The following is a 12,442-nucleotide window of genomic DNA, read 5'->3' as shown; positions in this document are numbered from 1 at the left end:
AAGAAAATCTGGCCGTAGAGCTATTGTTATATATACTAGTTCACTATTGCCACAGAAACTCTGTGTACCAAGTGGCCCCAAAATTCAGGGCCTTAAAATAATCTTTTAATCTCACAGAGCTGCAAGTCAGCTGGGAAGCTCTGTTCTTTATGTCCTCCCTTTCTTTGGACAAGTGGCTAGCCCAGGTCATGCTCTACTCATAGCCATGACATAGGTGCAGGAGGGCAAGCCCAGCCACTCAAGCACATTTCAACCCCCTATTTGTATTATATCTGCTAAAGCAAGTCATAGGGCCAAGCCCAAAGTCAAATGGCAGGAGAAATATATTCCTTTCATGGAGGTAAAAAGAGAGAGAAAAATATTTTTGACAAAAAAATATTGTCAATCTACACAGTGGTTAAACTACAGAAAAGTCACTCAAGGGCAGACTACCATTTTTTCTTTTAGAAAGATTTTCTTTCATTCATTACAGATGAACTAGGTTGACCTTAAAAAATACCAGGTTAAATTTCTTGGCATTCAGAGACATTTTCTTAATACAGAGATGACATTACCCAGAAATAGAAGCAAGGTTTCAGATATTAAGCAACGGTTACCACATGAATATCCTTTATGTGCTTATGACAACTAGGATTGCCCAACTTTGAGAATTGATTCTACTCTTGGCCATTTCTTTTCCTGCAAGATTCAGATCCAAAAGAAGAACATCTAACTAGGAGGAGGGCAAGATGGTGGCATAGTGAGGTGTGGAATTTAGTTCATCCTCCAGAGCATCTAGTAAATAGCCAGGAACATAACAACTGCTGGGGAGACATCAGTTATCAGACACGGTGTACACCAGCCTGCACCAGGTGGAACAGTTGAGATCCCATACAGAACTGTAAGTCCCCCAAGCCATGGAAGCCAGTGCTTCTTCCCCATGGGTATGGCAGGCTGATTCTCCAAGGGGAAAGGAAACAGACTTCACTAACAGCAAAGGCTTAATTTAACCAGGCTCCACTTAGGGGATTAATTTACAAATTTTGACTACTGTAAATAGGCCCCCAACACAAGTAAACCTGGAATAAGCACTAAAGGTACTAGGAGTTTTTGCCATGTCAGAGAGGGGGCAGGGCTGATGGGGGGGAAAAAAACACCACCAGAAGTTTTTATAGTTGGACAGCACAAAATACTGGAAAAGGGCTGGACCCCAATAAAAAGGGGCACATAGAGCCTGGAGATATACACAGCCATGTACCAATGCAAGCTCTTGGTTGACAAACAGGAGGAGCAGGTCCCACTCTGAAAAGGATTTTTTCCCCTATTCCTTAATAGCTCATTAGATAGAACTGGAAGCACTTTCAGTCTCCAGCACTCCTGCAGGCAAAGGCAGAATTAAGCTTCTCTGAGAGACAAAGGAACTAGTCAGGTGAAAGGAATTAATTCCCTAAAGGATGTATCTTCCCCAAGGGAAAGGTGGGGCCCAGCTCAAGTGGAATCTCTCCTTCAAGGAACTCAGGGCCCAGAGACTGGAAAACTGAAACAATTAAAGCCATAACCTCCTGTCTGTCTCAACCACACCCCTGTCAGAGAGAGTCTGCTGAAATTAAAGGCACCACATCACTTTAAGCTGGTGGGAAGATGCAGACAGATGAATGCCACATGCTGAGCAGGACAGGAAAAGTACAGTATAGAGGCTTCATTAGAAAGTCTAATGACCTGCTGCATCTCACCCTCAGGGAAAACTGATGCTAGTTACTCTTTCCTCCTGGCACATGGGCCTGTCTGGTCTGGGAAAATATGACTGGGGTCTATAATATCTGAGGAAATCCACCTCCTGAAAAAAAAAACAAAAACAAAAACAAAAAAACTCCATATAGGCAGGACAAGAAACAGAAAAACAAGAACTGAAAAATTCCGATCACTTAAACAGAGCCTATACTAGAGGTTTAGAATAAATTGAACTGAATGCCAAAGAACAGATAGAGAACAAAGCCATCCCACAAGAAAATCCTAGATAAAATAGTGAAAGCAACCTCCAGAATAAACTAATTAAGGAAATCAAATGCCTAGACATCAGAAAAAAATAGCAAGTCATACCCAGAAAATGAAAGAAATGGCCCAGTCAAAAGAACAAGCCAACAATTCAAATGAGATACAGGAGTTGAAGCAACTAATTGAGGATGTTTGAATATACTTGGAAAATCTCAAAAAAATTAAATTAACAACTTGAGGGAGTATATAAAAGAGACACTGGGTGAACAAAAAGAAGAACTTGAAAGTTTGAAAAACCAAATCACAGAATTTATGAAAAGGAAAGGCCCAATAGAAGATGGAAAAAAAAATGGAAACTACAACAATAGATTTGAAGAGGAAGAAGAAAGGATTAGTGAACTAGAGGACTGGAAATCTGAAATCCAACACACAAAAGAAAATATAGGGAAAAGAATGGAAAAATATGAGCAGAGTCTCAAGGAATTAAATGACAATATGAAGCACACATATATGTGTGTTGTGGGTGTTCCAGAAGTAGAAGAGAAGGGAAAAGGAGGAGACAGACTAATGAGGAAATAATCACTGAAAATTTCCCATTTCTTATGAAAGACATAAAATTACAGATCCAAGAAATGCAATGTACCCCAAACAGAATAGATCCAAATAAACCTTCTCCAAGACACTTATTAATCAGAATTTTGAATGTCAAAGACAAAGAGAATTTTGAAAGTAGTAAAACAAAAGCAATTTATCACATACAAGGGAAGCCCAATAAGATTATTTGTGGATTTCTCAGCAGAAACTGTTGAGGCAAGAAGGCAGTAGTATGATATGCTATGATATACTTAAAGTTTTAAAAGAAAAAAATTTGAGTTTAAAATACTTTCAGACAAACAATCACTGAGAGAATTTGTGATTAAGAGACCAGCTCTGCAAGAAATACTAAAGGGAGCATTACAGGCAGATAGGAAAAGGGAGGAGAGAGAAGTCTAGAGAAGAGTACAGAAATGAAGAGTATGAGTAAAGATAAAAAGAAAAATAATTAGATATGACATACAAAATCCAAAAGATAAAATGGTTGAAGAAAGTTCTGCCTTTACAGTAATAACATTAAATGTTTATAGATTAAACTTCCCAATCAAAAGACAGACTAGCTGGCAGAATGGATTAAAAAGCAGGATCTATTTATATGCTATCTACAGGAGACTCATTTTAGACCCAAAGACAAAAATAGGTTGAAAGTGAAAGGTTGGGAAATGATATTTCATGCAGACAACAATCAGAAAAGAGCACGGGTAGCTATACTAATATCCAACAAATTAGACTTCAAATGTAAAACGATTAAAAGAGACAAAGAAGGACACTATGTGTGCTGGTTTGAAAGGATGTATTTAACCTAGAAAAGCCATGTTTTAATCTTAATCCCATTTTGTAAAGGCAGCCATGTCCTCTAATCTCTATTCAATACTGTGTTTGAAACTATAATTAGGTCATCTACCTGGAGATGCAATTCAATTGAGTGGTTGTTGAACTAGATTAGGTGAAGACATGTCTCCACCCATTCAGGTGGGTCTTGATTAGTTTATTAGAATCCTAATGACAAAAGAGAAAGCAAAGAGATTCTGAGAGAGCAAAGAATGACATAGCCACAAGAAGCAGAGAGTCTACCAACCAGCGAACTTTGGAGATGAAGAAGGAAAATGCCTCCTTGGGAGCTTCGTGAAACAGGAAGCCAGGAGAGAAAGCTAGCAGATGATGCTGTGTTTGCCTTGTGCCCTTCCAGCTGAAACAGAAGCCCTGGCTATGTTTGCCATGTGCTTTCTCACTTGAGAGAGAAACCCTGAACTTCATTGGCCTTCTTGAACCAAGGTATCTTTCCCTGGATGCCTTAGATTGGATATTTCTATAGACTTGTTTTAATTAGGACATTTTCTTAGACTTAGAACTGTAAACTAGCAATTTATTAAATTTCCCTTATTAAAAGCCATGTTGTTTCTGGTATATTGCATTCCAGCAGCTAGTAAACTAGAACACTATGCATTAATGAAAGGAACAATTCAACAAGAAGACATAGCATTCATAAATATTTATGCAGATTCCAAAGAAATTACTGTCATTCTGAATCTGGTGGTGAGGTTTAGCATATGCCACCTTTATTCATTAACCACTCTGGATACTCAGAAATGGTCAATAGCTCCAATGCCAGCACTCCCTTATCTGCACCTAATTAGTTACCAATTTGTGTTAAGTGTCTCTTAATTTTGAAGGGTTAATATCGGAGATTCCAGTAGCTTTAACATCTTTGTATCCAGCAATTCTTCCTCAGCCTGTGAAAGAAAATAAAAGTGATTGTTCTAGTTTGCTAGCTGTCGGAATGTAATATACGAGAAAAAGAATAGCTTTTAAAAAGGGGAATTTAATAAGTTGCTAGTTTACAGTTCTAAGGCTGAGAAAATGTTCCAATTAAAACAAGTCTATAGAACTGTCCAATCAAAGGCATCCAGGGAAAGATACTTTGGTTCAAGATGGCCGATGAAGTTCAGGGTTTCTCTCTCAAGTGGAAGGGCACATGGTAAACACAGTCAGGGTTCCTCTCTCATCTGGAAGGGCACATGGTGAACACGGTGTCATCTGCTAGCTTCTTCTCCTGGCTTCCTGTTTCATGAAGCTCCCTGGGAGGCATTTTCCTTCTTCATCTCCAAAGGTCGCTGGCTGGTAAACTCTGCTTCTTGTGGCTACATTGTTCCGTTTTGCTCTCTCTGAATCACACATTCTCCAAAATATTTCCTCTTTTATAGGACTTCAGAAACTAATCAAGACCCACCCAAATGGGTGGAGACATCTCATCACCTAATCCAGCTTAATAACCACTCTTATTAAACCACATCTCCAGGGAGATGATCTGATTACAGTTTCAAACATACAGTATTGAATAGGGATTATTCTGCCTTTATGAAATGGGATTTAGACTAAAACATGGCTATTCTAGGGGACATACATCCTTTCAAACCAGCACAGTGGTTCTCACTTTTTTTAAATAAAAAAAATGTTTAGCTATTTTGGTCATCTTTGGGAAATAAAGAACTGTTAAGATGATGAACAGAAATTTTTATTCAATAGCTAAGAAATCAAGGAATGTTATACTAATAGCACAGTGTCTGAACTCAGTGGGGGTCCATAAATGATAGGTTGACTTCAATAGAAACATTATATTGGGCTTCCAGGTTTCAAGTGGTAGTGTAGAAATTCAGAGCAGAGCGCTACCAATGTGGTTTGCAGTAGTGACATACCACACAGATCAGATGGGTCTGACATTGGAATTTAAGAATAAGTTGGCTTTAATAGATGAAGAGGAAGGAAAATGCATGTGAGGACAGATAAAGGGAGAGACTCTACTCCAAAGAATAAAGTGTAGCATATAGGGAGTAGCAAGAATACCACCTTGACCAAAATGGAGAAGTTGTGAGAAATTAGGTGGGATAGTGTATATGATGCCAGATTATGAGGGTGTCAGTAGGTTAAAGAATTTAGTTATTATGTCATGAATGTTAGTAGCTGTTGAAATTATTGGTGGGAAGATTGTTTAATACAAATATTTCCAGTTGTCACAACAGACTGATTTTTATTACTACTTCTTACCAGCTTTGACGAATGAGCACAATGGACAAGAGAGGAAATGATTCATATCTATTTTGACTCCTTTACAAATTTGATTTTAGTCTGAATCATAGAAAGAGTCTGTAGCCTCTTCCCATGGTTTTACTTGGCAGCAACTACATATTCCCATGGGATTATATATTCCTTACCTACCCAGACCTTCCCCTTATATCCCTGCCCTCAGCTTTTGTTCACTGGTATTTTCATCTTTCCAATGGAACATATTTATATATGTTTCTTGTTCAGTACATTTCCCTTATATAACTAAAGACTCATTTTGAACATTAAAAATTCCAGATATAACTGCAAATTAAACATGATGAAAGGAGGTGTTTGTACAGACCATAGAATGATAACATAATTTTGACCATATCTGGAGTAAGCACTTCAGCTTTTGCAGTGACCAAATGAAGGAAAATATGGCTCAGTGTGTTTCTTCAGTGATTAATACTGGAAAGCCTTTGCTGAGCTCTAATCCAAAATAGGATGAACCTACCTCCCGTGTGTACTGTGTCCAAGAATCTTGTACTCTCCCCAACAATAATGGTGAAAAAGCAAGTCCTTATTGATCTCCATAATTTGCACTGAGTTAACCTCTTTGCTCACATAGGTTGCCCTGATTTCTGTGTTACTTTGTTAAATCCTAATAGTTTGTAATCTAAATTAGGTGAAGTTAAATAATAGCAGTTGTGCAATTTGGAGAAATTTTGGATTTGTTACTAGATTTTCTAAGGCATTGCATTTCTTAATTTTATAAAAAAAAAAAACAAAAACATTTATTGAACTATGGGGGCTAGGTGCTGGTGATACAAACATGAATAAGGCCTGAACTTTCTCTGGAGTCTTCCAGACAATATGTAAAAATAAGTTATAAAAGAATCTAACAAGTCCTTTAACAGAGGTGTACAAGTTCTGTGGGAGTATAGAAGATGTAATTGATTCAGATGGCATTTGGACAAATCTTGAAGAAGAGGCAGGAATTCCTAAGTGGGGTAAGGACACTTAAGGCAGAGAACAGAGTGAATAAAAACACTGGTACATCAAAATGTAGTATTCACTGTTATTTCTTTTCATTTCAGATGAGCCAAGTCAGAAATCCAGGAACTGGCATGTGTCTTGGAACCTTCCTTCCTTAAGCTGAAATTTCAAGACCAGGCTGACTAAATCATAAAGGTATGACCTTATGGTTAACAAAATCTTTGTATATTTTCATGAAACTGGATAATAGAGTCAAAATAACTGTTTGTTTTCTAAGCTATCAGAAACTTGGTTTCTGGAGAAGAAGCCACATTCTTCTAAAAGGAACCTAAGAGAAACATCCTAAAATTTTCAGAGCTACAGTGATTTCAGCCTCTTTCTCTAACCCAAGAATGCCCCTTTGACTTTTCCTAACTTTTTCACTTTACTAAGATATAAGTTCACTCTGTTATGTGTTGAATTGGTCCTCCAAAAAAAATATGTTGAATTCCTAACCCCTAGTACCTTTGAGAGTGATTTTATTTGGAAATATAGTGTTTGGAGATGTGAAAAGTTAAAATGAAGTCATACAGGAGTAGGGTGGGCCCTTAATCCAATAGGTTGACTTACAAGAAGAGGAAATTTGCACACAGACACAGACAAAACACAGAAAAAGAAGACAACCATGCACTAACATAGGCAGAAATTGAGTTATGCCACAAGCCAAGAAATGCCAAGTAATGCTGACCCCTACCAGAAGCCAAGAAAGCGATAGGGAACAGATACTTCTGTACAAACTTCAGTGGGATCATGGCCCTTCTAACACCTTTATTTTGAGCTTCTAGCCTCCAGAACTGTGAGACATAAATTTATGTTGTTTAAGCCACCTAGTTTGTTATGGCAGTCCTAGAAAACTAAGACATCTCCCTTTATTGCCCACATCCTTTGGCTAAGTGTTATAGATGTCTTCTGAACACTTACAAATGTTTGACCTTACCTAGAAACTGGAGACTGGGTCGGAAAGACATAGTGTCTTTACTCATTAGTTGTTTGGGAAACAAAACAGAGGTTCAGATTATCCAGCTTCAGGTGATCAAGAGTTTTCTTACTAGAATCTTTGACCAGAGGTTCATTAAACAGTGTAGAATAAACCATTTTTACGGAGAAAGTTGAGTCTATGTCATACTTTCCTTTCTTGCTTTTTACAATCTCTATAGTTGTTATATATACTCAGTCACTTCTAATCTGGAACAGATTGTTTACAACTCTAACAGTTAAATGGCATGTTGAATTCTGATTTCTGAACTAATCAGTGCTACAGAGTCCACCAGTTAGGAGACTCAGAGAGGAAAGCCAGTTCACAACAGTGATTGAGGGTTAGGGGGTTAAACTATTGTTTCCTAACTAAATCCCAGATCAGTTTGTGCAAGGCAACATTTTCAAAATCGATTGAGTAAAGCAACTTCTACCTCACTTCCCCATAAATCTCCTTAATCTCTCTTCACTTATATTTCTTGGAATTCAGGATGATTTTTCCCAAGAAAAAAAAATCTGATTTCTTAGCTAATTGCAATATAATATCTTCCTGAAGCAAAATTACATGTTGAGGCTTGTCAATAAAGCATATTCAACCTTTGTTAAATCCAATTCTCCCCTATTCCACGTTTGCACCTTAAGTAGCTGAGCATAGCAAAAGAAAGGTACAACCATGTATGGGCCTTTGGTACTGCCTAACTATCCTTCTATATTTTCCTTGTCTATTCACAATCCTGAATTCATACCTTCTCCTGTCTTCTCAACCCTCCAACAGTTTCTCTCCCCAAATTCTCATCTGACATCCTTGCTTCTGTGAAAAACATAGCAGCTCAGAAGAAAATTCCCACACACTCCACCACCCATTTACATCTGGCCATACCATCTACCTTTTCTGTGTTACTGTTGATGAATGGTCTGTGTTCCTAAGGGAGGTCCCTCTGGCTGACAAAGTCCTATTCCTTCTCATTTACTAAGGGTATCACTTTTCTAATTTTCCCTTTTTCCTGCATCATTGATTTTTCCCTTTTGACCAGATCAATATAATCACAATACAAACACTTCCTAAACATGCATGCAATACACATGCACACATATATACCCCCCCCAAAAGCCCTCTCTTTTGATCTCTAAGACCTCTTCCAGCTACCATTTGATTTCCTTAAACAAAAGTATTTGAAAGAGTTGTCTATACAGGCAGTCTGTAATTTCTCTTCTCTTTTGAACACACACCTTAAAAGGTGAAGGTCACCAGTGGTCCCCAAATTGCTAAATCCAATAGCCAATCCTCAATTCTTATCTTATTTGACCTTTCTACAGCATTTGATGAGGTTAATCTCTTCTTCCTCCTTCTAAAACCTTCTTTTATTACTTTGATTTCAAGCACCTCATGCTCTCTTTTTCACTGGCCTCTCCTCGGTCTTCTTTGTCTTTCTTCTCCTTAGTCTCCTTTGCTGTTTCCTTCTCATTTCCTTGACCTCCAAACGTTGGTCTGCTATAGGGCTTTGCTGATTGAACACCTTTTCTCTCTAACTTTACTCACTCTTGAGGACATCTCAGACAGCCTCCTGATGTGGGTACTGCACACATATCCCCTCAAGACACATATCTACACAAAGGAGGCGGCTTAATGAAAACATTTCTGATTCTCTGTTTGGGGGGCTTTTACTGGCATGGGGAACACTGGACTCTCATAAGCTGAAAATGTTGGGGAGTGAATGCCTCCAGAGCATCCCTCAAACAAAGATAGATAGCAGTTCAGTGGGTAATTATCTTTCTTTCTGGGCCCTCAGTTAGGGTAACTTTGAGGCGTATTCTACACTGTATACCTGGGTTGCACAATGGGACTAAATTTCAATTGCCTGTAGGGGTAATTTACTTCATAATGTAACTTTTATAGACTTCTTTCCTTTCCATGTTTCATTTATTCTACTTCTCAACTAGTATTTCTTAGGCTTACTTTTCAAATAAACTATTTGCACTTAAATCCTTATCTCAGGGTCGATTTCTAGGGAATCCGGTCCCAGTGCCCTCCCACCCCCCACCCTTCATTTATATTCCCAATCCAAACATCTCCAAAATTCCAGAATCATTTAGTCTGTGGCATCCTCCATGGCTCCACTTGAATGTCTAATGACTATTTTGAACTTCTGATGTTCAAAGGTGAGTTCCTGACTTTTCCTTCAATCTGCCTCTCAGATTTAATTAATTTTTAAATCCTCTCTTTGTCACACATTCCATATATGACCCAACAAAAAAGTCTGTTGAGTCTATCTTCAGAGTATATCTCACATCCTACCTCTAGGGTTTTGTACAAGCCACCTTCATCTCTTGCCTAGATTATTGAGATAATCTCCAAAGGGGGTTCCCTTTTCATCTTTTGTCCCACTAAATTCTGTTTCCTTACAGCAGCCAGCAGCATCATACACAAAACAAACAAACAAAAAATCTTTTATTTTGGAATAATTTCAAACTTACAGGAAATTTGCAAACATAATATAAAAATAATACAGAAAACTCCAATATACCCTCAGCCCAGATACCCAAGTTTACCAATTTTTAACATTTTTCCACATTTCTTCTATCATTCTATTTCCACGTCTATCTATCCATCTGTCTATTTTCTAACCCTTTAAGAGTAGGTTGTATATATCATATTCCTTTACCATTTAATAATTACATAAATATTTCCTAAGAACAAGGATAACTATGTAAGCATTTTAAGAACAGTTAATTTGAAGAAATTTAATGTTGATATAAAGCATACAGTTTTTATTCTAGTTTTCTTCAATTGTCTCAATAATGTCTGTCTTCAATTCTTAGTGCTAAAATAAATACCATACAATGGGTTGGCTTAAACAATGGGAATTTATTGGGTCATGGTTTTGAGGCCAGGAGAAGTCCAAAATCAAGGCATCAATAAAGTGATGCTTTCTTCCAAAGACAGTGTCATTCTGGTGTTGGCTGCTGGCAATCCTTGGTCCTTAGTTTTTCCATCACATGACAACACACATGGTGGTATCTTCACCCTTCTGTTCTGGGATCCATTGGCCTCCAGCTTCTGGCTGCTCCCCAGGGTTTCTTTCTATGTCCAGTTTCTTTTGCTTATAAAAACTTCAGCCATATTGGATTAAAGCCCACTGTCATTCAGTTTGGCCACAACTTAATAATAACATCTTCAAAGGTCCTTTTTACAAATGGTTCACACCCACAGGACCAGGGATTTTGTGGGAGACCTGCTTTTATAGGGAATATGATTCAATCCCTAAGAATGTCCTTTTGGTATTTCCTCTTCCATTATTAGATCCAATCCAAGATCATTCATTGCATTTGTCATTGTCTCTTTAGTCTCTCTCTTTTAAATTGTGGTAACACATATACAACATAAATGTCCCATCTCAACCACTCCCAAGCATACAATTCAGTGGCATAATCACATTCACAATGTTTTGCTACCATCACAACCATCTGTTACTGAAGCTTTCCGTCACACTAAATAGAGACTCTGCACCCATTATGCATTAACTTCCCATCTCCCCTGCCATCCACCCAACCCTCACCCTGGTAACCTATATTCTGCTTCCTGTTTCTATGAGTTTGCATGTTCTAGTTATTTCATATAAGTGAATCCATAGAATATTTGTTTTCTTTTGTGTCTGGCTTTTTTCACTCAACATGAAATCTTCAAGGTTCATCGATGTTACAGATGTATCAGAACTTAATTTCTTTTTACCATTCTATGGTAATATGCCATTCTATGAATGTACACAATTGTTTATCCATTCATCTCTTGATGGGTACTTAGGTTGTTTCCACCTTTTCACTATTGTGAATTATGCTGCTATGACTATTTATGTACAAATATCTGCTTGAGTTCCTGCTTTCAGTTCTTTTGTTATATACCTAGAAGTGAGACTTCTGGGTCATATTTAATTCTATGTTTATCTGTTTGAGGAGCTACCAAACTGTTTTCCACAGCAGGTATGACATTTTACGTTCCTATCAAAAATATTTGGAGGTTCTTGTTTCTCTGCATCCTCACCAGCACTTGTTATTTTGCATTTTGAAAATCATAGCTATTCTAGGCAATAATAGCAACTTATTGAGTACATGGTTGGTCAGCATGGATATTCCATATGCGTTCTGCTTCAAATGGTCATCTGCAATGAGTGTGAACAATGGTGACAAATTCAATTTCCTACTCCATAAGTTGTTCTTTAGCACCTGTGTCCATATGGAGGAACTTCTAATATCTAATCGATTTGCCAGTCATTGGATAGTATGGATAGTTTGCAAGAACTGGTGACTCCATTAATATGTAACAGAATGTTGTTGGAGTACCCTGAATGGTCATCACCACCACATGGAGATAAATCCATTGGATGGAACACTTTCATTCAGTCTCAATCAAAAGGTGGTCATTCTTGGAACAGATTTCCACATGGCCCAATATACTCCATCAACTATGAGTTTTGCTCTTTGATCTGTGAACCAACACATAACATCAGCTGGACTACCCCACTTATCTAAAGGTGGGGCAGGAAAATCCTCTGTGTGCTGATTGGTCCCATCCAGTTAAGTAGAACTTTGTTCATGGTGCTGGTTAACTCCCTGAGATCCTGCTGAGGCTTGCTCTTAGATGTACCATTTCCATTTAAGGAGGAAGCTTTGTTGAACCTGTCCTACTTTATTAGTACGATTAGTGAGTGCCCACATGATTATGGGCAGTTCTGGCTTTAGAGTCACAGAGAACACATCAGTGATTAAATGGTAAGTCTCCACTAAGGTCCAATAAGAGGCTAAAAGCAGCCATTCAAAACAG

The 12,442-nt window shown here is 37.9% G+C and overlaps 1 long non-coding RNA gene across 11 annotated transcripts in view; it reads left to right on the top strand.

Moving 5' to 3' along the window:
- LOC143664480 (uncharacterized) overlaps positions 1 to 12,442 on the top strand; it is a 224,880-nt gene that overhangs the window by 50,280 nt on the left and 162,158 nt on the right. For all 11 annotated transcript variants that reach the window (XR_013166581.1, XR_013166479.1, XR_013166572.1 and 8 more), the window contains exon 2: positions 6,711 to 6,804. This is a non-coding gene — a long non-coding RNA (uncharacterized LOC143664480). The remainder of the gene's footprint in view (positions 1 to 6,710; positions 6,805 to 12,442) is intronic.

This window comes from Tamandua tetradactyla, chromosome 1 (assembly GCF_023851605.1).
Source record: "Tamandua tetradactyla isolate mTamTet1 chromosome 1, mTamTet1.pri, whole genome shotgun sequence".
In the NCBI taxonomy this organism is placed as follows: Eukaryota; Metazoa; Chordata; class Mammalia; order Pilosa; family Myrmecophagidae; genus Tamandua; species Tamandua tetradactyla.
Note: the sequence above shows the minus strand (reverse complement) of the source record. Positions and strands in the feature narration are given on the sequence as shown.